This window comes from Berghia stephanieae, chromosome 6 (assembly GCF_034508935.2).
Source record: "Berghia stephanieae isolate SIO BIC M18660-M18661 chromosome 6, UCSD_Bste_1.3, whole genome shotgun sequence".
Lineage (NCBI taxonomy): Eukaryota > Metazoa > Mollusca > Gastropoda > Nudibranchia > Aeolidiidae > Berghia > Berghia stephanieae.
The window spans coordinates 37,711,374-37,738,754 of NC_088365.1; the positions used below are offsets into that span (position 1 = coordinate 37,711,374).

Consider the following 27,381-nt stretch of genomic DNA (forward strand, 5'->3'; position numbering starts at 1 on the left):
TTTGAAGAGAAAAAAGAAGTTAGGGGTGCATCAATTTTAGATGTTTGCTTTGTTTGTTTTTTTGTGTTTCTGTGTTGTATTTCTTTGTTTTGTTTGTTGTTGTTCTGTCTTTGTTGGGTTTATTGTTTTTATTGTTTTGTTTTTTGTGTGTGTTTTTTTTTTTAAATTATGGTAGCCTCTTGTGCTTCAGTGAGACTTCTATGGTTCAGTGCATAATATCAAAGATTATTTACAATTTGATTTCTAGATGTCTTATTCACAGAGTTTAAAGTTAGTTTCTTTAGAGGACCAAACACTAGTAGGATGGTATGAAATCTTCTTTTTCTTCAAGTTCATTTGCCTTGATAAGACTTACTGGTTTCAGATCCAACACCATGTTGGTAAATATCTTAATCAAATCCATTTCATTCTGTTGCAGCTTCAGCATTATGGATAGATGTAACATTTGTGTAGTGTGAGACGTTGTTAGGTTATGGCTAGACAGCTAGACCAGCAGGCACTCTACTACATGGGCTGGATTCTATGCCCATTGACGAAATTGTGACTCTAGCCAGGAACAGACATGCTTGGTCCCGATATGTGGATTCCCTGTGACCGTGACACCTTTTTATGCTGATATAGCATAGCACCTTATAGGTGCCGTACTAATGTAAATGCAACTCATACATACATACATGACATTCTGTGACAGATACGTTTTTTAATTTACACCTCAATTTCTCATAACCGTCTGATTTTGTCAATTTGTCTGGGAGAGAATTCCAAAACCTTATTGTACTTGGAAAAATTGACGGAGTGGGAAAGCCGATAGCAATCCTTCTTTCTTAGGTTCAATATATATATATATATGTCTAGTTCAGCATCCCTACCTGAAGAATCCATCAAAACACCAACGGATGTAGGAAACAACGTTGTAGGAGGAAATAACCAAATGAGGTAAGGATAATAAATGATTAGCTCCAAAGAAACTGTCAAGCACTCTATGCAATTCGGCCAATTCGACTCAATCACATTTATCTTATGTATGTATATATATACAGTAGAATTACTTTAAACCGAAATTTTGGGGACCTTCTAAACCATTTCGGTTTAAAGACATTTTGGTTTAAAGCAAGTTCCCATTTTGCAATGTTTTTCAACAGTAGTAACTATTTAAGTTAAGGAATTTGCTCATTTAATCGTATCATGGGTTTCCCGTTAAATGGAGTTGTTGAATAAATGCCGTCTTCATAACCATTAATTTTTAAAAATATTTTTGGTGTGTTTTAAAAATATTTTTGGGGGTTTTTGTTTTCAATTCAAAATTGTTGAAAGAGTTGAATTCGGATGCCGTGTATTTTACATATCTCCGTCTTGATCAACTTTTTTTTCATCGACTTCACATAGTATTTTGATTTTAAACTCAAATGTGTAAGCACAGTGCTTTCTTTTAGTTTAGACATCTTTTAGTAAAATGAAAAGCTAAAATAAGATCGAAAGTTCTTGTGCGATAATTGATAATGAATGATGCGCAGCTACTCAGAGGTGAAGTGAAATGGAAATGAAAAGGCGTGTCAATGATAAGCTGTCTACTACACATCTCTCTTTTGTTGAAAAGCCATTAGGTTCAAAGGCCCAATTACATAGACCCTCCCCCTCCCCTTTAGCCCATCACACACACATTTAAACTAAGTGGAAATGAAATGGCATTTCAATGGTAAGTTGTCTAAAATCCAGTCAGTTCCAAAGCATCAACACACGAGCAAGAACATCTCGCTTGCATGATTCTACACCCCAACACCCCCTCTTTCCTCATTTTTCGCCTGCCAGTCACCCGCTGTCTTCCTTTTCCAGTCTGTGCGACTGTGGTGTTGGCCAAGCCCAAGTGCAGTGATTGAAGTGTTTGCCTCCCCCCCACCCCACCCATCACCCTCATCTTATACGTACGCTCTGTTTAATATCGCCGGGCATTATTACGTGTGGCCTCCTTCCCGAATTTTTGAAGAAAAATATAGAGAGAAAAAGGGAAGGTGCTCTCAAGTTGTTTCGGTTTAAAGAAAGTCCTGCTTAGAAGTATTTCATTTCATCGTAAGAATTAGTACAAAGAAAATGAAGAAACTAGTACAATTTATTAAATTCTTTGGGGTTTAAGGTATTTTTCGGTTTAGCTTCTTTCGGTTTAAAGTAATTTTGCTGTATATATCATATACATATATATATATATATTCTGAATTTCTTATCTTAAAAGGTAATTTATTCCAAACGGAGGGGCCAGATGATGAAAAAGCTCTTTCATCTGCATTTAATTTATTCTGGGGAGTGTGTAACAAGAGTACATCTGAGGATGACCGTGTTCCAAACAGGGGATTTCAATTCAATAAGTTCATTAGGTATTTTGGAGCAGATCCATGGAAGCACTTAAAAACCAGTGTTGTTACTTTGTAGTCAGTCCTACAAACTATGGGCAACCAGTGCAGCTCTAAAAGAAGAGAGGTCGCTTTATGTGACTTCTTTTTTCCTAACACTAATCTAGCTGCATTTTTCTGAATGACTTGCAATGCTTTTAATTTTTCATTTGATATACCGGACAAAAATGAATTGAAGTAGTCAAGTTTCGAAAACACGAATGAAAATATCAGTTTTTGGCATGTTTCTTTTGATATAAAGTTCCGAATGTTACTATTTTTTTTTAAATTCAAATAATAGCTTCTTTTTCATTCAGAGAGTTGACCTGGCATCCCATTGTAAGATCACTACCAAGCAACACTCCACGATTTTTTTTACTTGATTAACGAAATTTAGAGCATTCATTTCTATTCATTTCCCTTTCACACGCCTTTTTCCTCATTCTCCTACTGCTAACCAACAAAATTTCTGTCTTTCCAACATTTAATCTCAAACAAATTCCTTCCATCCTCGCCTTGATGTATCTTTCAGATATTTGGAATGCTCAGGTTGTCCACATTTTATTCCGTTCGAATGGAAATTTGTGAATTTAAAAATGAAAACGCATGAAAAAAATGTGAATTTTGAGGTTTTTCACATAAGCAACTCTAAGACACTTTTGGTACTTTAATTTGTTGCATCAACCAAATATGCGTCCACATGTATAATATTTATCTTTTAGGTTGATCATTTACATTACAAATGCCGAAAAACTCACTATCACAAAGTTTTAGAGAGGATATATAGACACCCATCAATTACCTTTTTTCCCCCACGAACGGATTTTGGTGGGTTCCTAAACAATGTGCACATATTTTACAGGTCTTTTGTAACCGAAAGTAGCTAGTCTATTTATGATTATGGGCTTACTTTAACTTTTTTAACATTGTTGTGATGGACAATGCTTTGCATGGAGTAATTGCTTTTAACTCTATTTCATCAAGACGATGAGCCTCTATCCCAACTATACTAGACTAATCTATAACTTCTTACTTAGACCCAGGGTCTATTGGATTTAGATTTTGACTTCAGACTTGCAAGTAAGTACATGTCGGTTCTAAATAAACTCTACATACTAGAACTGAGTAGAGGCAAAGAAACATTTACTATAATTTGGGGAGAGGATTATTGCGTCGTTTCTTTCACTCTCATAATAATTCAAACTTGCCTTAAGTCACAGCATTTTTCTAGGTTTCTTGAGTAATGTCTTGCACTTGTCACATAAACAAAGCGACTCATAACTCAAGAGTTACCTCCCACGAACCCTTAGCAACAAGGCTGTTTCCAATTTCCAACTTGCAGTACTGCAATGAGTTGAAAACGGTGGGGCCACCATAGATAACACAGGACTATATAGAAGAGTAAAGGAAGGTGCCCCATATGTAAACAATAACATTTGACGTCAAACGTGACCCAGATTTTTTTTATAAATGACCCGAACTATGCTGCAGTTGACCTTTAGTAATGTCATGCGCATCCAACCAACTTTTTGTTTACATGTTGCTAAGGCAGCAAACTGAAGCTGGTCGTGAATAAATTCCAGCTGTTTACTCCGAGCCTGAGATAGCTAGGGAGGCCACGATCATATTATTTATAGCCCAAATGCTCCTTTTATTTTGTAGGAAAACCATAATCATGGTTCCCCCTCTTCCCGTAAACAAAACCATATCTATGTTCAGGGAAACTAAGATTGTTGCTTGTTTTTGGTTAAGGTGGACCGTACTTTTTTTTTTTTTTTTTACAGCGTATCAAATGATCAAAGTCAAAGCATACGGTCAATGCAATGAAGAGAGTAAATTCGAATCTATCTCCTATCTCTTCGCTCAGATGACCATTTTGAACAGAAGACTACTACTACGTACTTCTACTATAACTGCACTACCACTACTGTATTATAACCACTGATACCACAAAACTAGACTGAACTAACGGACCGTATGGCTCAGCGGTACGGTTTTCGTCTTGTCACAAAAGTCGAGCAATGCCAATGCTAAGTGTGATCAGTAATAGGATGGATGACTAATCGTGAAAAATTGTGGTCCCCGCGTTGTTTCCCTGGCTAAGGCACTTTACCGCTTACCCCACTCGATTGAATGAGTATCTGGCTACAGAAATGACGGGTAGTGACAGGTTTAGTACACAAGGGTCGCTTAACAGGCTGTATGACAAAGAAATATGGTTCCATACGGCTTGTTGAAGTGGGGGGGGGGGGGGGGGGATAAATATGAAACATTGTGAAGCGCATTGCTCACGGCTATCTGAATCTGTTGAAATGCGCTGTATAAATATTCATATTTATGTACTTGGTCCAACTGTTACTATTTCTACTACTAGACCTCTACTACTAATATCATTATTAATAACAATAATAATAATAATAATAATAATAATAATAATAATAATAATAATAGTTATTATTATTGTTGTTGTCAATATCATCGTTTAATGGTAAAAGTGTTAAAGATACTTGCAAAATGTTGGTGTTGTGTGTGTTGTAGCAATCGGCCTCCAGCGACGCAACTCTGTCTACAAGAGACGCACAAGACCGTGGCACTAAACATCCCTGGCATGCATTTAGTCATACAACATGAAAGCAACATTCACGGTAGCGTTAACTACATCAAAGTCAAAGACAAATCAATAGTGACATACAACCAGGACATGACAGTAAGTGAGGTGGAAATTCTCAGAATTGAAGGCAGACACTTCAATGTGATATCTGTCAACAAACCTCCACCAACGCCATTCAAGTGGCCAGTTACATCCACCACTAGTGAGAAACCAATGATTGTGATAGGTGACTTTAACAGCCACAGCACCAAATGGGGATACAATGAGAACAACGAAGATGTAGATACTGTTGAGGAATGGGCTGACCAATATAATCTGACACTCTTCTATGACGCATGAATCATCCTTTTCAAGCGCTCGCTGGAGAACAGGTTACAACCCAGACCCTGCATTTGTGTCTTCCAGCCATGTCAAAAACTGTCGGCAACCCCATACCAAAATCACAATCCGGACCAATCGCCATTGAGGTAGGATCAGTCATCTCTACGAGAACAAACAAATTACATGAACTGTGTTCGTGGACCTGGCAGCTGCCTATGACACAGTAAATCACAGGAAACTGCTCCTAAAGGTTGCAAGGGTAACTCGTAACACAAAAATAGTTGCAATAATAAAATCCCTTATGTCAAACCATCACTTTTTTGTGAAATGGATGGGAAGAAAAGCAGATCACAAAAGAACGGACTCCCTCAAGGATCGGTAATTGCACCTATCCTTTTCAACGTTTATACCAATGACCAACCTCAGTTCGAGAACATCCAGGGTTTCTATATGCTGATGATCTGTGTCTCGCGTCCCAGGCCTCTGATTTCAAGACCATTGAGGAGAGACTAACGGATGTCCTGGAGCCACTCTCTGAGCCCACATTTAAAGAACTCACAAAATGCTAACCCAGGAAAAACTCAAGAGTGTGCTTTCCATATAAAGAGCCGCCAAGTCTAAAGAAAACAGGAAACTGAACATCTCCTGGAATGGGGACATATTGGAGAACAACACATTCCCCGTGTACCTCGGTGTTACCGTAAACCGCACAATGTCCTTTTCTCAGAACGCAAAGAAAACAAAAGCAAAGGTGGCCAAAAGAAACAACTTCCTAAGAAAAGAGAAGAAAAACTTACACGGGGAGCAGATCAGAAAACAGTCAGGACAACCATACTAGCCCTCTGCTATTCAACAGCCGAAAAGGTCTCACCAGTCTGAGTAAGATCCTGCCATGTCAAAATAACACCTGCCGGATCATTAGAGTAACTTGAAACCGACTGCAGTTCCAGTCCTCCATCGGCTGGCTGGCATTGCACCTCCCCACATTCGAAGAGCCACTGCTTCCAAAGCCCAGAAATATAAACAGAAAATGGACCCAAGGCACCCCCAACATGACCACAGCCCAATAAAAAGTAGACTGAAGTCGAGAAAGAGCTTCATGACGGAAGAAAGCATCAACCCTGACCATGCAGCTGTATACAGGATTTCCACACAGAGTGGGACAATCATGCAAATGAAGCTGTTGGAGATCCGAGAGAAGAACTGTCCTACGGAACCGAGCTCCCCAGGAATGAATTGGTAACACTGAACACAGCACGGGCAAAACTTGTGAGAACAACTGGTGGCATGAAAAAGTGGGGGCTGGCTGAGACTAGCTTGTGTACATGTGAATGCCCAGAGCAGACATCCTTAGAGAATGCCAGGATGGGCTCAGCTGCACTGACCATGACCTAAGAGTCTGCTCCCCAATGCTGTGGAGTGAGTTTGGTGTTGGTGCGACAAGCTATGATGATGATGACTTGCAAAATTAATAAGTCTTACACCTGGCAACATATAAAAAAAAAAGTAAGATGACAAAGATTAAGATTAGAATGTTAGGATGATGATCTTTTTAATATCAAATACTTTTGTAACCCGGCATTGCTAACTTTCATGTGTAACCCAGAATGAAAAGTTATTACAAAAGACGAATGCAAGATATTTAGATAAATTGCTAGTCTATCATTGTGGTAGACGTAAATGTATTAAACTTACATATCCAATAACCTGTAGGTTAACAGAGAAGGAAGGGCGCACAAGTTCATTGTAATTTGAAATTGAGGAGTTGGAGTTGGAACAAAGTTGATTTGCATTGAGTCAGAATTCAATCAAGTCTTAGATTGAAGAAAAAAGCCCAAAGAATCTTTCTTTAAAACAAGAAACAAAAAAAAAAAACCCCAAAAAACCTACAGCGTGCACCAGAATGAATAAAACAGGACAGTCTTTAAACTGCATCAATGGAAATCACATCTTGCATACAAGACCTCTAGTGCTATTGTGAGGACTGGTTCTCAGTCTCACCCGTCCTGCCGTATCTGAGGGCCATAACACAACTTGTGAAATCGAAATAAATTAAAAGCAGATTATAAATTTATATCACTTTTATTGTCATTTCATTCATATTCATGTTATTCAAACTGAAAATCATTTTTAAAAATATAGATAAGATGTTTCTCCATTATAAAGGTATGCTTGTATTCTCATCCTGTGAAAGAGAAAGAAAAAAAATAAAGAAAATTGATAATTATTACTGAAACTGTGTAGTTCCATTTTTTTAAATCTGTGATTTAAGAGCCTTAGCAAAAGCTTTGATTAAGAAAGGTTCTGATATGCAACATCACATGGTCCCATCTATCAAATTCTACTACCATTACAAATCAGCTACATAAATAGATTCATCAGTACTCTTATCTTGTTGATAAATTAAATTATAAATATAGAAAAGGATATAATAAACTTTTAAAAATAATTAGAAAGTTAAATGGTAGACAAGATAAAGAGATATTTGCCTATTTCTTTTTAAATTTCTTATTCATAACCAAGGAAGCAGGTTTCTTTTGCTATATTCTTCTTGACTTCCCTATGTAAATGTTTCTTTCGAGTGTATAACAAGCTCACAGGGCATTTGTATAAAGAAACAGGAGCCAATACCATTAAAATGGAGATACCACTGCCAAAAATTACAACGGGATAGAAATGCATTGGTTTTAACGTGTATTAGACGCTGTCATTAGAAAAAGTTTTTTAAAATCTTTACAAACTACAGTAAGCTGCTTTTAAAATTAAGAAACGCTCGAAAGCAAAATATGGTCCTGTTCTCTCAATCACCGCTCTCTAGTCTCTAGATTATACTTGGTAGGTCAATAAAGCTGAGAGGTTTTATGAAGAATATAGAATAAAAACATTAATTCCATTAAAAAAACATAGAAGGGTCCATAATGATATATGAGGAACTCTATAAGATACAGTAACAAATGAAAGCCATTTTGATAATCTTGAAGGATATGACTCAATGATGATGATGATGATAATAATAATAATAATGATACTTCTTCCTGAATATAAATTGTTTAATTCCCATGGTATAGGCAGGCCAATGCTTCCAGAACAATTAAAGGAATGCAGAGACTCATTCTTGTTGTAATGTTATTTAGATCTGAAAAAAAAAGATAAGCATGGCATCCTAAACCATTTTCCCATGGTCCCATAAAAAGCAATATCATCTCACACAAAATCATAAAGTAAAATTCATATGGACCAACCAATGAATAAAAGTTATAATTATCTTATTTTATCAATTATTATCATTGGATTTATTTAACTTTATATTTATTATTATTAATTAAATGCCAATTTGAAATTAAGATAGCAATGTTTGAATGAATAACTGGATCTAACTCTACAAGTAAAATGTAAATGTGCAACTTATTCAGAGTTCATCAAGCACTTGTTACAGTCTGTTGCTTCATGTTACAGGAAAAACTCCAGTTCCATGAGCCTTATGACTCTAAAGGACCAATTATTTCAAAGTAAGATGAAATACCATTTATTGTTTAAAGAAAGTTATCAAGCACTATTTAAGGTCTGTTGCTTCATGTTACAGAAACAGGAATAACTCCAGTTCCATGAGCCTTATTACTCTAAAGAACCACTTATTTCAATGTAAGAAGAAATACCATTCAATGTTGAATATATAGACATGACCTATTTCTTAATGGTTTGCTTATATTCAATAAAAACATTAGAAAACATAATGGACCTGGAACTCAGATACCACTAGGTTGTTAAAACTAAAACCGTTGTGTCAGGTCTAATTTTATCAGAGATTTATGATCATGAAGGCAAGATTACATAACCAATGTCGATTAGCTTTTAAAAAATGGGCTTTTATTTACCTTCTGGTGAACTCATTTGATCAGTATTTCCTGTATTTAACTTTTTGATCACATAAGAAAAGTCTAATAAACATTGAATATTTTTTAATGCCTCTAGATTTCACTTTAAAGTCAAATAAAATATCTGATCACAAATAAAATTTTTGATAATTCGATCAATAGAGAGAGCTTTTCAAAATTGTTGGCTTATCATTCCTCAGGCAAAATTTAGATAAGACATCATGTCACATATCATGGTGTTTCCTATGAATTACAAAATCCTAAAAAGCTTCTTCTTCATAAAAAAACGTATGAAATAAAATTAGGTAATCTAAAGTAATCAGAGAGGTTTAGTTTTCATTTCAATCCAAGGTAAATCCGTAAAGAGTTGTGGGACCAGGCCCCACTTGATCATTACCCCCAAAATAGATTGAACTAACAGGGATGTGTATAGATAGTATGCAGATGACGTCACTCAGGCCTTTGTTATTGTTTTTGCCATCCGCGTTTGTGAGTTGTTCTCACTAAACTGTATTAACCAGACTATAAAAGTTCATGGTTACACAGAGTTTGTGTGTTGGTCCGTTATACTTCCGGATGGCAATGTTGTGAACTCCTTGGCCAACCGCATTCTATCTATAAGTATAAAACTGTAACAAAACCCCACGACCCCCCACAACACTCATACAAAAACTTAAACACAGTTTTTTTCATTTTCATTCCTCTTGAGCCAAGGGAAACTCGTTGCTCATTTTAGCTGCACAGATTCATTCAATCGCTCTCCCCCCCCCCCCCCCCCCCCCCTTTTTTTTTAAAAATCTTTTTTTTTTTGGAGCGAGTCTATTCTTTTATCCTTTTTTGTTTGGCCTTGTTCCGTTTCTGAGCATGAATTTCTTAAAATTGTTTTTATTTTTTTTTTAAATAAAAAAATATTGTTTTTTTTTTTCCTCTATCGGTCTGGGAATAACCAATTTTCGTTATTGGCAGACCCTGTCTGGGAATAATCATAGCGACGACGAAAATATCAGACCGCACTCCCTGCATTTTACAATTGTATGTTTTCTTTCACAGAGCTACCGACCAAATAAGGCGAAACGGCTTGGAAGATCCAAAACGTCATACATGTAGTTTGACACCTGCCAAATATCAAAGATGCGAGAAGGGGTTGAGTGGGACATTTTCTTTCCCAGACATTCTCATTTTTTCACCCCTTCCTCCCTCTCTGCCATTCCTTATCCCATCGACTCTCAGCAAAAACAATAACAACAAGTCTTATGTGGCAAAAACGGCTACCAACTTAAATCCCTCAAACAACACAAGATATTGAAAATCGGTGGCAGAGACCCTTTGTCTTGTTCCTTTTCCAGTTCCAGTCATGAATAGATAATGAGAGAATGAAGACTGTTTCGAAATCTATTATTATTATCAGGTCAGGAAAGAGCGAGAGTCAATAAAATATGACAAGCGGTGAAAGCTACGCGCCACGAAAGATGAGGATTTAAAAAAACAACTTTTGTTGAGATTTCAACTACTGAGGAGGGGGTGTCTGCTCTTTTTTTTGTTCCTTTCTGTTTTGTTTTTCGGTCAAGTTATGACTGACGCTGACACTGACACACGTTCTAGACTGTAAACGTTACCCATAAAATGTCATAAATTACGAAAAGTGTGTTCTCTCACAGAGTAGTATTCGAATCACTCACTGAATGAGCATGAAGCAGACATGAGTGAAGGAAACGTAAACTCTGTAAGTGAGAATCGGCGAGTGAAGCTGTACTGTAACTGTAACTGTAATTTGTAATGACTGACAGCAGTCAAATTGCGAAGTGAAATGAAAACAAATAAACAAAGCATTCTAAAATTATGCCGGTGAGACATCCAAAGTTAAATACCCGAACGCTATTATGGATTAACATTGAACTAAATCGTTTCCTTCTCTCAAAACCAATCGATACAAATTACAAACTCAAACACTGAAATTGGCATCTTACCTTTGCATGAGTTGGACTGCCATTCTTTTCTGGTGATTAGGAACTTTAGCAGCCGGACAACGTTGCGCACAAAACAGGTCTCCCGTTTTTGTCGTTCAAATTGTAGATAATACTCAGTCAGTTAAAAACAAATACGTACAAATAAAATAGTTATTTATTTAAATTCTTTGTATATGGCTAAATTATTCCGAAAACCAGATTTCAAATAGTTCTTGTTTTGTTCACACAAGCGCATTGATTTTGGAGAATGAGATTGATCGTGGTCTAAAAATAGACCGACAGTAATTTTTGATAAATTTTACGATTTGTTTAATAAAAAATCAATATTTAGATATTATTTGACGCGTGATCGAGTATTTATGAATATGTGTTTCTTTTGCCACATAACAGCCAAATTTTAAAGGTTATTTTTTTCTATAATTTACATTGGAACGTGAGCTGTCAAGACAGGAACATGTGGTCTGCCACGTGCTTCTAGACCTTGTTTACGTTTGGGGCACCTTCCTTTACTGTTCTATAGGACGACAGGGGGAAAACGTCATCAAAAGTGGCTAGGGAGAGGTCGAGCGCCGCCATTTTATTTTTTTTTACAACCAGCGACGCTGTGCGATTTAATCTCTATTTTAATGACTTTGATTGAGCTCGTTTAACCTTGATTTGTGGACGGAAAATAGAAAAAAGGTCAGGTTTATGATGATAAACAAAATTAGACATATTAAACTACACTTTTATTTGTACATTTTAGGCTTGGCTCCATTGATCGGGTTTATATTAATATTTTTTAAAATTAAAATAAAAATGTCCTACGTGTTAAATGTTGCTGTTTACCAGGGACCCATTGTAAAGCGCTTTGAGCACATTAGTGGATATTGCGCTATATAAAGCTCAATCTTTTAAAAAGAATTATTTTTTTTTGGTTTGTATTAATAACGATGGTAGCAATAGAAGTCAAACATACATCGACAAATAGACAAAAGAGAGAGGGACTTGTTTACTTGGATCTATTCAAATTCAAATTCAAATATTTATTTATTGTCGGCATTTTAAAAATGTTTCATAGATAATGTAGTCAGGCTAATAGAAGCCTTTGACCGACATAGGTTTTAACACATAGTGCATAAAAATATAAAGTAATACATTTTCCTTTAAAACATTCCCTCAACAAGATTCCAATCTATCTATCTATCTATCTGTCTAAGCCCCTCCCACGCCGATTATTTATGACATGTGTCCAATTAAATTTACCATCCCTGGACCGACAGCGGTTCTTACAATTCTTTGATTTTACACCGCCATTAATCGATTCGACGCATATTAATGAGTGGGACTCGTCTCTTTGAACCTACTGGTCGGACTTGCTTGTTCATTTCACACGTAACTGTTTTATGACACAATGGTGTTATGAGGAGGATTGATTAAAAGTGGGAATTCCTTTCTTTTTATAACGCATTTTAACAAATTAACCCCAACCGTTGTCAGTATGAATGAATAACTGTCGATAGGCATTGATGGAAACTGTAAAACTACTACTACTACTTCTACAACTATCCAATGCATTCGACAGGGGAGAGTGGGTACCTTGATAAATAATAATAATAATAATAATAATAATAATAATAATAATAATAATAATAATAATAATAATATTGATAATAATAATAATAATAATAATAATAATAATAATAATAATAATAATAATAATAATAATAATAATAACAATAATAATAATAATAATAATGATGATGATGATGATGATGATGATGATGATGATGATGATGATGATGAAAATATTCATTGATAATCATAATAATTGTCATATTTTATGAATTTGTGATATGTATGGTCATTTGAGCCTTAAAGATATAATCAAGTATTGACCTTTATATTTTCTTTACAACTCATTTAAGCTCATGGATTGCTACTTCGAAGTATATCAGCATATTTGTGATCGAGATGAACGCAGAATAATAATAATAATAATAGGAATAATAATAATAATAATAATAATAATAATAATAATAATAATAATAATAATAATAATAATAATAATAATAATAATAATAATAATAATAATAATAATAATAATAATAATAATAATAATAATAATAATAATACTAACAGACAGACGCGTTGTTAGCGAAAATTACATAAAAATAAATAAACAAAATATTGCGAGGGTGTGATGAAAGTGTGAACTTCATGGTCGATCAACTTGGTCATCAATCCATCCAACTATCAATCTATAATACTTCTTCTACTACTACTGCTACTACTACTACTACTACTACTACTACTACTACTACTACTACTACTACTACTACTACTACTACTACTACTACTATACTACTACTACTACTACTACTACTACTACTACTACTACTACTACTACTACTACTATTACTATTACTACTACTACTACTACTACTACTACTACTACTACTACTACTATACTACTACTACTACTACTACTACTACTACTACTACTACTACTACTACTACTACTACTACTACTACTACTACTACTATTACTACTACTATTACTACTACTACTACGACTACTACTACTATTACTACAACTTCTACTATATATATATATATATATATATCACTGTCTGGGGGCATTCCAGTCTGGAAGACAGGTCAAAGAATAACATGGAGAAATCTGATGGTCTTATTATATTTTATCAAACCACATTTCTATCCCTTCCTGGTTTGGCCATAGGAAGAGCTGGTCAACCTCCCATCTGTTCATCAAACGTACAACCTGAACAAGAGAGACGGCCAGTTCGGCTAAGGACCTCAGCTACTGCAAAGATAAAAACCACAATAAACAAATATTGTGGTTTTGTTTTGTTTGTTTTATCCTTTGCACAATGATAAATCATGAGAAGTAAAATTGTTGATTGGTTCTATAAGAATACGTAAGACCTTACATACATTTCGTACAGTAGGTACCGATCGCTGTTTGGAGTCTTTTTGTATTAAAGCCCTTTACAATACCCGTCATTGCTTATAAGATAGGAATACATTCACACCTGAGTCATATATACAATTACATAACTAACAACTTCCGTTTCTAAACCTCGCTCTCACTCGTCACTCACTCTCTTCTCAAGCCATCGATACTCATCACGATCATCACTTTATCATTTATTAATAAAGTTATATCTTTTCATTCGGCTCGTCAATGTTATTCATTGTCTTGGTTATGTTCCCAATCATCATGGTGGCAGCGGCGTAAAGAACTTCACTCGTCCTGTGAGTTAACAACGAAAACAATTAATTGTTATTCTATCAAGTTCATCCCCCCGCATGGCATCTTCTCACTCTCAGAGCAATAAGTTATTGCCAATAACTCGTGGAAATCAGAAGGTACATCAAAGCAACCATTACTCATCATCTCGATATTCTATTAGAAAACCTCAATCTTCTCATTCAAAACCTCAATTTCCTCAGCAACGGCATCGATCTTCTTACTCTCACTCTCACCAAAAACAACAATCCTCTACACAATGGATACACTGTTGCAAATTCTGTGGCAAAAGTCACGAGCGAATCAAAGAAAAATGTCCAGCTTGGAATAAAACATGCAAGAGCTGCAACAGAATGAATCATTTTTCATCAAAATGCTCTCGCATTCATACGATTCAGAACGAACATAACACCTCATACTCAGACGAAGATGATAACAATTATGTTATGAAGCTGGGTACGACAGCAATATCAGCTAGCATTGCATGATCGTAAACTTCAAAAAAGTTAAATTCCAACTTGATACTGATGCGGACGTAAACACCATCGTGTTTTCACAACAGATCAAACAAACACGTAAAACATTGATCATGTGGAACAAAGAGAAACTATCTCCCATCGGTGAGGCAGAAATCAAAACTAAAAATCCAAAAACTGGAAAAATGACATACATCACTTACTCTGTTGTCGAAGATGGATTCAACAATCTGTTAGGATTGACTACTCTCAAAGAATTGAACCTCATCAAAATCGAACATGAAAATTTCATTGCTAATGTAAATGACAGCACAAATGATCAAGTGGACATCGGTGACCTCGGTACTGCTGTACTTCATATCGACGAAAACATTAAACCAAGAACACTTCCATGCCGAAATGTACCACTCGCATTGAAAGCAACAGTCAAAAACGAACTGGACAGATTGACAGAACGGGGCACAATTGAGCCTATCACTAAACCCACTGCATGGGTCAACCAAATGGCTGTGGTTGAAAAGAAAAACGGCAAAATAAGAATATGTTTAGACTAGTGCCTGCTGAGGACCGGTCCCAAGAACCGATCCCACGGTTCCTTGGCTGACGAACCGTTGAACCGAACGTTATTATCCTCACTTCTTATCTTTCTATTTGCACGGTCCCAGCGATTCTAGTTTTTTCACTGCCTTTTCTCGGTCCTTTTGCCTAGGTCGTTCGCCTAACCACCCATCCCACTTAATTAATCGCACCAACCCCCTCTTGCATATACGCCCTCTTGTGTGTGTGGTGGGGTAAGAGGGGCCACGAGACGCCTTTGACGATTCCATTACTCGGGTAAATTTTCTAATTTACTACACACTAATGATCGCAATGACAATGATCTATTTTGACGACATCACCCCTCTTCTCTAATGGGTTATTCTTTGAAATGAATGTGACTACTATAAGATGTGTGTTTGTGTGTGTGTTTCGAACCTAGCTGGTCCGATTTTTTATTTTGGCTATCTGTTGTCATCACTCCTTTCTATCGCATTGTTGTCATTTGATGATACAATAATATTTTTATTTCGTTGGTGTTTTAACTAATCAAATGATACAAGTTTCGCATAGCGGGTGGTTGGATGGGAGCATCACCCTTGAATCATATACCTATGATGTTCGCATGGTGTACGATCCGATAGTGATGTCGTTTTCTTCTCTTTACTAGCCTATCCTGCTTCTTTGGTTTGTGATTGTATTTTTGACAGGGGATATTTTTTTTCCTGTAAATCCTCTGCCTGTTTGTTCTTGGTTATTTATAATTTAGCTTATGATATCTTTAGGTTATGATTTTGATTGACATTTGTACTATTTTTGTTGGATTGCTTGTTTTTTTGTTTCAGCGGTCTCTCATATAACCTCAATTGTGTTGGAAGAGACCTAAAGCAACAAACAAACAAGTTTCGCATACTATAGATTTCTTCAAAAATAACAATTATAACTTCTGTATTTTTAAAAACCACCATTAGATTATTTGGGGGGCCCGATAGCTCAGTTTATAGAGCACTCTCTTTACACGCAAGGGGTCAGAGATTGATCCCGGGTGCAGTCGAGCTTTTTTTCCTTCTGATCTCTGTCTATTCAGCAGTGAATGGGTAGCTGGGTTTGTTAGATCTGGCGAAAAGTACTTTGGGATAGACAGCGTCCTATCCAAAGACAGAATTTTTTTTTATTAAAAAAGAAACAAAAATGTGAGCTTTTATATAGCGCAATATCCACTAAATGTTCTCAAAGCGCTTTACAACGGGTCCCTGACTAATAGCAACACGTAACATGTAGAACGAGACATGACGCCTGTTAGGCGATGTTACAATTTTATCCGACAGAGACAACAATGTTGACGACCAGGTACTCATTTTACACCTGAGTACGGTGATAGGATGTGAGTAAAGAGTCTTTCAAGGACTAAACTAGGCGCCGAGCGAGGCTCGAACCCACGACCTTCCGATCCGAAAGCGAGTGTCATACCACAAGACCACATAGCCGCACGAAAAGAGAAAAAAGGAATGGAGACAACAACCCCCCCCCCCCCCCCCCCAACCAAAAAAAAAAAATTAACAAAATTAAAAAATCAAACTCTTCCCACTTTCCATACTGTTGGTCCAGCATGTCACAGACACAAAATATTAACAATCCATTTTCCTTTCACTCCCTAACATTGACCCGACCCGCTCCATCAAGCTTCGCACACACACACACACACACACACACACACACACACACACACACACACATGCTTAATGGATAGTGTTATAGCATTATTTTCATATTTTGAGGCAACACGCCTTCTCCGCTCTCACTTACACTTAGCGGTTCGACAGCCATCTACTGCAGGACCGGTTCCTATCGTTTGACGGTCACAATGACGCCTTGTGATGGGCCAATGTCGAAAAAGAACCGGTTCGAACCGGTCCTTGCGGTTCACATTTCCCATGAACCGTAGGACCGTGGTCCTTAAGCTTGCCTTGGACCGCCCCGCACTAGTTTAGACCCTCAACAGCTAAACAAAGCCCTCAAGCGGGAACATTACAAAATGCCGACACTCGATGACATACTTCCGAATCTCAACAACGCCAAAATTTTCAGCAAATTTGACGTCAAAGAAGCGTTTCATCATGTAAAACTTGAGGAATCCTCAGAACTCACCATTTGGCAGATATCGTTGGCGTAGACTACCTTTTGGTCTCTCTGTAAGCAGCGAAATATTTCAACAACGGCTAAACGAGGCTATCGAAGGCCTATTAGGCTGCAAGAACGTTGCTGACGACATTCTCATATTTGGATTATCTGTCACAGAACACGACAACAACGTAAAAGCATTGAAACTTAGATGCAAAGAGAAGCGAATCAGTTTGAATGATGAAAAAGCTTGCATCCAGCAATCAGAAATACAATTCTTAGGACATATCATTAATGGAAACGGCGTTAGGCCAGATCCTCAAAAAGTAAAGGCGATTACTATTACTTAAATGCCAGCTCCTAACGATGTACAAGGTATTCGACGTTTTTGTGGACTTGTACAGTACCTTGCACGGTACATCCCTAACTTGTCTTCAAGTGCAGAACCACTTCGTTCACTCACCCACAAAGACGCCCCTTTCAACTGGTTCGATGTTTGTCAAAACGCTTTCAACGAAATAAAAGACAAAGATCGCAACTGCTGCTTATCTCGCATACTTCGATCAAAAGGAACAACTCTACCTACAAGTTGACAGTAGTGGTGACGGTTTAGGTGCTGCTCTCATTCAGCGCGGTCAACCAAACAGAATTGCTTCACGTGCTCTCACTAATTCGCAAAAGAAATGGGCTCAAATCGAAAAGGAAACACTCGCCATAGTATTCGACCTGGAACGTTTTCACCAATACACCTACGGCCGACCAATAATCATAATCATACAAAACGATCACAAACCTCTCGAAAATATCCTCTCAAAACCTCTGGGCGAAGCCCCAAAACGATTACAAAACTTGATGATGAGAATTAACAAATACAACATCAAATTCGAATTTGTTCCTGGATCACAGCTAAAATTAGCAGATACTCTCAGTCGTGCATTCTTGAAGGACAGTGCAGAAATAGAAGAACACTGTATTAATGCTATTGAAATCCGCGACGTAACTCTGGATAAAATAAGATCAGAAACTCAAAAAGACAATTCTCTCCAAACGTTGATAAAATATGTTCAAAGCGGATGGCCAAAAATAAATGAATTACTTCCAGAACTGAAATCCTATCACCAAATCAAAGATTTCATTGATATTTCTGATGGACTGATGAAAGGAGAAAGAGTCATTATTCCAAAATCTTTGCAATCAGAGATAAATATGCATCTACACAGCTCTCATTTTGGATGTGATCCCATGATACGACGGGCTATATCAACCGTTTATTGGCCGAAGCAGATCTCAAACTACTTGTTAACTCTTGCGATGCCTGTCAGAAATACAAACAATTGAACACGAAAGAACCACTGACTCTCCACGACGAAGGGACACAGGCATGGCAAAAAGTAGGAATTGATTTCTTTGAATTTGAACAGAGAAACTACATTGTGTATGTTGACTACTTCTCAAACTTTATTGAAGTTGAAAAACTCACCAATATTACCTCGTCCAACTCAATCATGACGCTCAAGAAACAATTTGCTAGATACGGTATATCTCAAACTTTAATTTCTGACTCCGCAGCACAATTTCAGTCAGAAGAATTCAAAACATTTTGCAAAGAATGGAACATCGATCACAGAATGTCTTCTTCTGGTCATCATCAATCAAATGGAAAAGCAGAATCAGCGGTAAAAACAATTAAACGCATGATGAAAAAATGTTTCCACTCAAAGACCGACCCATACGAAGCTATGTTGGAAATTCGGAATACACCAAGAGACAATATGCCCAGTCCAGCCCAACTTGTTTTCGGTAGACCAACGAGATCATTCATACCCACAATGTTTCAAACTCAACAAACTGACCCGAACATTATAAACAACAGAAACCGCCGACGTGGCGCACTAAAAAAACATTATGATCGAACGGCAAAACCACTATCAGAACTCTATCCTGGACAGCCTGTCAAACCGCTAAACAGCAATGTTGCTCAGAAAGGCATCATCAAAAGCAAAAACAACAAATCATCGAAGGTGACAACACTGCTAATGCATACCGGCGCAACAGACGATACATTCATCCACGCAACTACGATACTTGTGCAACACCCTATAAGAACAGTAAAATTAGGTGCAATAAAATAAACAATATCACGTGACCATTTAGAAGCACGTGGCAAAACACATGTTCCTGGCTTTGACAGCTCACCTTCCAATGCAAATTATAGAAAAAAATAACCAGTCTGTTAGGTGGCAAAAGAAACACATATTCATAAATATTCGATCACGCGTCAAATAATATCTAAATATTGATTTTTTATTAAACAAATGGTAAAATTTATCAAAAATTACTGTCGGTCTATTTTTAGACCACGGTCAAGATTATTCTCCAAAATCAATGCGCTTGTGTGAACAAAACAAGAACTATTTGAAATTTGGTTTTCGGAATAATTTAGCCATATACAAAGAATTTAACTAAATAACAATTTTATTTGTACATGTTTGTTTTTAACTGAATGTGTATTATCTACAATTTGAACGACAAAAACGGGAGACCTGTTTTGTGCGCAACGTTGTCCGGCTGCTAAAGTTCCTAATCACCAGCAAAGAATGGCAGTCCAACTCGAACCCAGGACTTTCCGATCTGAAAGCGAGTGTCATACCACTAGACCATTATAATGCACTAGACCCATGGCCGCCAAGAGTACTATAGTTACGTCATGACAAGACCACATAGCCGCACTACTGTAGGAGTGTTCATTGATAGATGGATGCGTGTGTGTCATAGAAATAGCCTTAGTGTGTGTGTGTGTGTGTGTGTGTGTGTGTGTGTGTGTGTGTGTGATAGTTAAACTTTAGTGTAGGTTTAATGAAGTCTTGTCACACACGCGTGATAAACCTATACGAATTTCCTTGCCACCCAGACACACTAACATCTGACAAGGAGTGAGGGCTGTGAAGAACCACAGACTACCGTGTGCAAACGTTGGCGATTGGTAGGTATCGGATGGGAAACTGTGATCGTTTGAAATGATTCGAAACACTCGTTACCCCTCCGCTCGCTCGGATCCTGATCGTCCCAAGCTCGTCTCAAGTGTCAAGCTCGTCTCAAGTGTCAAGCTCGTCTCAAGTGTCAAGATCGTCTCAAGCTCGTCTCTGCTAGTCACAACCCGCTCGCTCGATTTACCAACTCGCTCTTCCGGCATTGAGATCGGACGCTGAATCGTGGCTTGGCGCTCGAACGTCGATCGGGTAAAAGCGATCAAATAACACAACACTACCTCGCTCTCACTCACTCTTCTCAAGCCATCAATACTCATCACGATCATCACTCATTACTTTATCATTTATTAATAAAGTTATATCTTTTCATTCGGCTTGTCAATGTTATTCATTGTCTTGGTTATGTTCCCAATCATCAAAAATTATAAAACATTATAAAATGTAAACACGTACTATTTGAAACTATTTAAAACAGAATAATTCTGATTATAAGTGGGACTGGAATTTGTTTATTCACTACGTATTGTCTTGTGAAGGTTATATCTTTAGACAGCTATAGCCTATGAGCCAATAATCATCGCCGTTAAATAATTCCATGTAATATGTAACGGGGAAATGATAGGTGTTTCAGGCCTCTATATAATTTAGTTCTAATTAATAGGGCGATTCTGGGAGTGCAGAAGCTGATAACCTATGTAAAAAAGATCATTACTTAAGTTTTCTTAAATTTTACAATTTCATCTCCACCTTAGGTACCACATTAGAGGGTTGATTCATCTATCTGACATGGCGGTTTTTGCACACACAAAAATCTCAAATTTTGCAAGCTAAAAACAGCAAAATTTGCAAAAAGTTGCGATTAATTTTCCTAAAAACCCATAGATCGTTCATGACAGAGAAAGGTATTTGTTTTTAAGGGTTTCACGGCACTTGCAACAAATGTAAGGTCATATCAGCGCCAGTAAAAAGGAAGAAAATGGGATCTAGTAAAAAGTTCTAGAATTACAATTAAAGTACCCAAGAATAAGGAAGAACACGCTAACTTATTTTGAGATTATCTAACTTTCATCCTGACACAAGCAAGGTCCCCCGAGTGATGATAATGACAATTTGTCAAAAAGGAGGAAAATCTACCGGCCGTCAGTCAAACCCAAATCTAATGCAAATATAACATAGCTATTCATAGTTATTTAATATATTATTAGTCCTAAAGCACTTCTGACCATTAGACACATCCTGACCTTTTGCAAATATAATTTAATGAATTGTCATTTCCAATTAAACATTTTAGAGGCCTATAATGTCGCCCACTATATCAAGTGATTATGATAAACTTTTGGCCAAAAGACCAGAGGTATTTGTTTTTACATAACAAACCAGGTTAGTGTCTGTATTATTGCAACTTTGTGATGATGCAACTTATAAATAAGAATCTTTAATTAATTGCAAAACATATTCCATCCACAAATCAAATTTAAATTACCCTTTAAACAATCATTTCTTAAATCGATCAGCCTAACTTATCAACTCTATTACCAAATGATATCTATAAACATAATATGAAAATAGAAGGGTGGCTGAAAGAGAAATATGGATATGAGAGAGAAAGAGAGAGAGAGAGAGAGAGAGAGAGAGAGAGAGAGAGAGAGAGAGAGAGAGAGAGAGGGGGGGGGGAGAGAATTGATGAATTTTTTTTTTTAATTGGTTTATTATATTAGACAATAGTTGTATTGAATACTATTAACGAATTCAGAACAATCAAACAAAAACAAAACAAAAAAATCAAAAAGGAAGAAAAAAAAAAGACAGGCTTATAAAACGTATAAAATCGCCAAATGTACTATCAGGCTACGGCTAAAAGGTACATAAATATTTACACCCATTTGCTCCATCCCCTTCCCTTTCGATCATCTTCTCATCCATGGCCACCATGTGTCTTGTGCTACTTTTGACATTTGGCGCCAATGTGTCTAAACCAACGTCATAAATAAAGGAGTGTCACCAAAATTCATGCAACTGAGCAGAGGTGTCAAAAAAAGATTTTTTCTTCATGAACTACCACTGAGCAGAAAATGTTTGACATGACAAAAACAACGGAACATTTATGAAAAAATTCAAGGAAGATTATTATCACTGGTCCCCACAAAAATCTTAAAAATATTAGATTAAAAAAATAATTTTTTTTGGCAAAATCTCGAAAATTTGCAATACGTTGAAATGGTAGGAAGTACTATGATTACACCAATAATAATGATAACATAAACAAATCATATTTCATTAAATTAGGGTTTCTAAGGCGAATAATTCGAGTTAATCAAAGGCAGAAGTAGTGTTTCCACTAAAACATGATACACACATCACGAGAGAAGACACTTGCAACCATCAGTCATAACGGAAACGCTCATAACGGCTACAACGACAGAAAAAAAATCAAACTCAACCACAACAGAACTCGGGAAATGTCCTAATCCCTTTGGTCTATCCACGAATACCTTGAAATGAAGTAACACTCTCGACCAACACTACGCCATTGATGCGTCCAGAATCAACACAATCTACAGACTACAAACTACACAGCAACCTCAATTACAACGTACCTATCAGCTTATACAAACTTGACAGAATTTATAAAATAATGTCTGTATCAACACAGATTTCTTCCATGAACCTTTTATATTTACATTCTTTATTGAACAATTGGATTACATGAATTTACTTGTTTGTTTGTTTTTAAGGGTTTTACGGCGGCGCTTGCAACACATTTAGGTTATATCAGCGCCTGTAAAAAGGAAGAAAATGGGATAGTAAAAAGTTCTATAATTACAAATAAAGCACCCAAGAAAAAGTAAGACAAAGGGGAACTGAGATTACTGAGAACAAATAGGGATCAGATGTAGATTCCAAGAGCATACCACCAATGTACTTAGTTTGAAATCACCTACAAGTCTCATCCAGACACAAGCACAAAATCCAACAGAGGAACACACTCAAATGCTTACATTATACATTCAAAATAAAAATAATAATACATAACAAAGATGATTTACAAGGAAAAAAATATCATCTCCCAAAATAATAACTATGCATTTGACTTTTTCCCTCCCGGCTAGGATTCCGACCAGTCCAGGACAAAACCAAGTAATCTCATTCCGAGACAAAGACAGAAAGCATGTTGGAAAACAGATATAAGGGGATAGAAGACACAGTATGTACCTCTCTGCCCGCTATGGGAGGTCAGGATCCCCACCCAGTTGAATTTACTTCTACAACAATACCCAACGATGTACGTCGTCAATAATTACTTAAACGTTCAAGATACGATTGTTTTTACAAAATGATGTCCCATTGTGAACAATACTACTTCCTTCATATGCAGTGGTGAGCGTATTCAAATTTAAACTTATGTCAACATAATGTCAACAAATGTGCAGCACCCATATCTCTACAACTTCATATAAAACGACAAAATATAAACATTGAATATTATAATAAAGCCTGTCTTAGTATCATGCACCCATATCTACAACTTCATATAATACGACAAAATATAAACATTGAATATAATAAAGCCTGTCTTAGTATCATTATAAAGATAAAGCGATTTCCTTGGATTCATTATCGTATGATATTCAACAACCTGCGTTCAAATAACGAAAATATTGTTGACCGTATTCGACCCTACTACATACACTACAAGACTACGTTAAGATTACATCATCTACCTGGTGTGTGGACTCAAATCACCCACCGGTACTCTGCAAGATTACATCATCTACCTGGTGTGTACCTACATCCACTAGTGCCGCACGGGTTTTGGTTATCGAGAACAGTAACACCAGGAACATAGCTCAACCAGGAACAAGTTCCTGGTCATGTTACTGTTACGGTGTGTGTGTGTAGAGAGAGAGAGAGAGAGAGAGAGAGAGAGAGAGAGAGAGAGAGAGAGAGAGAGAGAGAGAGAGAGAGAGAGAGAGAGAGAGAGAGAGAGAGAGAGAGAGAGAGAGAGAGCGCAAATCAGCCTACGTTCCTCCCTCCAGTCTGAACCTTTCGTCTGTTTGTGGTTGGTACCACAAACACGAGTACGCAACCTCTCGTCTGTCTGTGGTTGGTACCACAAACACGAGTACTCAACCTCTCGTCTGTCTGTGGTTGGTACCACAAACACGAGTACGCACGCCGTACCCGTGTCATCTATGCGCCGTACAACAACTTAGGACATGACTGATACGAAACTCTCTTCGACCGGAACAATCGCACCAGGAACAACGCCACCAGGAACATAATCGTACTAGTGCTGGGTCGAGTTTGAAACGATCAAATCGAGCGGGTTTTCGATCGAGTCCTCTAAAATCGAGTCGGTTTCGGGTCAGTGACGTCATCGAGCAGTGATTCGTTTGAAAAAAAAAACAAAAAAAAAAAAACACGAGCATCTCGGTTGCCACAGGAAACTTCACAGTCCCCTCCCTCTCTTATGTCTGTGGCTGGCTCAAGGAATTTACCCAATGGAAACCGTACGGTGCTTTTATTGGCTAACCAACCAGCGGCCTCGATGAGAAAAATATCCGCCATTTTGCTGTTGGCTGGGAATCGCGTAGTAAACAAGCGCCGATCGGCCGTTCATGAAAACAAGTTGCTGCTCGCTCGTTTAACTCAAAATTATTCAAAACGATCTCTCTAAAATGATATAAATGTGACTTCTTAAGGTTTTCTTCACGGTCAAAACCACACAACATTCTATTAATGATTACGTCCGAGGCAAAAAGGAATATTGACAGGTCGACCGACAGTTGAACTCGTGAGACGACAAACATCAATGCGAAGTGTAGCGAGAGTCAAGCTATTGTTTGTCTTGTCCTATTCTATATAGAGAAAAGGATAAATAGTATAGCCTCTTGTGTGTGTGGTTGCGTGTCATAGTCTTGTTTTTAAATTGTTTCTGTTGTTTATGTGTGTAGTGATGACTCTCTCACACTCAATTTCAATGCCGAAAGAGGAATTCCCGCACACAAGAAAGGGGAATTGGGGTGGTATTTGGCATACATATTGTATAGTATCTAGTTCTAAATAGATAACTGATTAGAATTATATTATGATATATAAACACAATGCCAAATACAATTCCGAAGTTTCCTTATTTCAAATGAAGTAAAGCTCCAAAACCTAATGGTAGTGATTGTAGTACTGAGTGTTAGTGAGGTGATGTGGTGTTGGTGGTGGTTGTAGTTGTAGTAGTAATAGTGATGATGATGTGGTGGTGGTGATGATTGTAGTTGTAGTAGTAGTGGTAGTGATGATGATGTGGTGGTGGTTGTAGTAGTAGTGGTAATGGTAATGATATGGTGGTTGTGGTGGTTGTAGTAGTAGTAGTGGTCGTGATGATGATGTGGTGGTGGTGTTTGTAGTAGTAGTGGTAATGATGCGGCTATGTGGTCTACTAGTATGACACTCGCTTCCGGATCGGAAGGTCCTGGGTTCGAGCCTCGCGCTCGGCGCATAGTTGAGTCCTTGGAAAAGGCTCTTTACTCACATTCTCTCACCGTACTCAGGTGTAAAATGAGTACCTGGCCGTTAACAGAGTTGTCTTTGTCCGAAACATTGTAATATCGCCTAACAGGCGTCATGTCCCGTCCGACATGTTAAATGTTGACCAGGGACCCCTTGTAAAGCGCTTTGAGCACATTTAGTAGATATTGCACTATATAAAGCTCAATTTAAAAAAAAATATATTTCAATGATGATGATATGGTGGTGGTGGTTGCAGTAGTAGTAGTGGTAGTGATGATAATGTGGTGGTGGTTGTAGTTGTAGTAGTAGTGATAGTGATGATGATGTGGTGGTGGTTGTAGTAGTAGTGGTAGTGATGATGATGTGGTTGTGGTGGTTGTAGTAGTAGTTGTAATGGTGATGATATGGTGGTAGTGGTGGTTGCAGTAGTAGTGGTAGTGATGACGATGTGGTTGTGGTGGTTGTAGTAGTAGTGGTAATGGTAATGATATGGTGGTAGTGGTGGTTGTAGTAGTAGTAGTGGTAATGGTAATGATATGGTGGTGGTTGTAGTAGTAGTGGTCGTGATGACGATGTGGTTGTGGTGGTTGTAGTAGTAGTGGTAGTGATGCTATTGTGGTGGTGGTTGTAGTAGTTGAGGTAGTGATGTGGTGGTGGTTGTAGTAGTAGTATATATAGTAGATGATGTGGTGGTTGGAAAACACATTACAGGTTATTATAATACATGATTACACACATTCTCTAACTTCATTTTTTGACAGCTTCGTTGTGCCATAAATATACGCAACAGTTCTGAAACATTTTATTGTGGATTTTGATATCGTTTGTTGTTTTTCTTGTGTCGTTATGTTGACATAGATACCGAATGAATGGTAATTACTACATTCTCAGCCAACAACAAAATGGCGCTGAATGCTTTCATTGGTGGACACTTTTTAGGCTTCGTACGTATTCTCATTCGTTTAATTCTATGGGCTGGCTTGACTGCAGCTGGTTATGATGGGGGCTGCCAGATGGCCAAGTTCAAAATTGGTTACTAAGAAATGTTTTTCTATTATTATTCATTTTTTTAAAAAATCTTTTATTTTTAAAAAAATGAAAAAATAAGTTTTATCCAACTGTAGTCGATTGTTTTATTAATTAAAATCAATGAGTTTTTCAAGGGAGTCAGGATGATTGTGGTGTTTGATAATGTGAGGTTCTATTTGACTATTTGGCCAAGAAAAAAATTTGGCTGTTTGGAAGCCTTGATTTTATTTATTTTAATTAAATTTTTTTTATGATCGTTCGTCGCATCACACGCACACACGCACGCACACACACATACACGCCATCAAAACT

At 37.1% G+C, this 27,381-nt stretch overlaps 1 protein-coding gene across 4 annotated transcripts in view; it reads right to left on the reverse strand.

The window, feature by feature from the left end:
- The window catches only part of LOC144974988 (uncharacterized), a 151,179-nt gene extending 126,838 nt beyond the window's left edge, over positions 1–24,341 (reverse strand). Inside the window, exon 1 of one of the 4 annotated variants that reach the window (XM_078918602.1) lies at positions 24,258–24,341. The gene's annotated coding sequence lies outside the window, so the exon portion shown is untranslated. Of the gene's footprint in view, positions 1–3,592; positions 3,781–15,081; positions 15,181–24,257 lie in introns of those variants that run through there. The other 3 variants (XM_078918604.1, XM_078918603.1, XM_078918600.1) reach the window with 3 other exon arrangements.
- Positions 24,342–27,381: the final 3,040 nt, after the last annotated feature.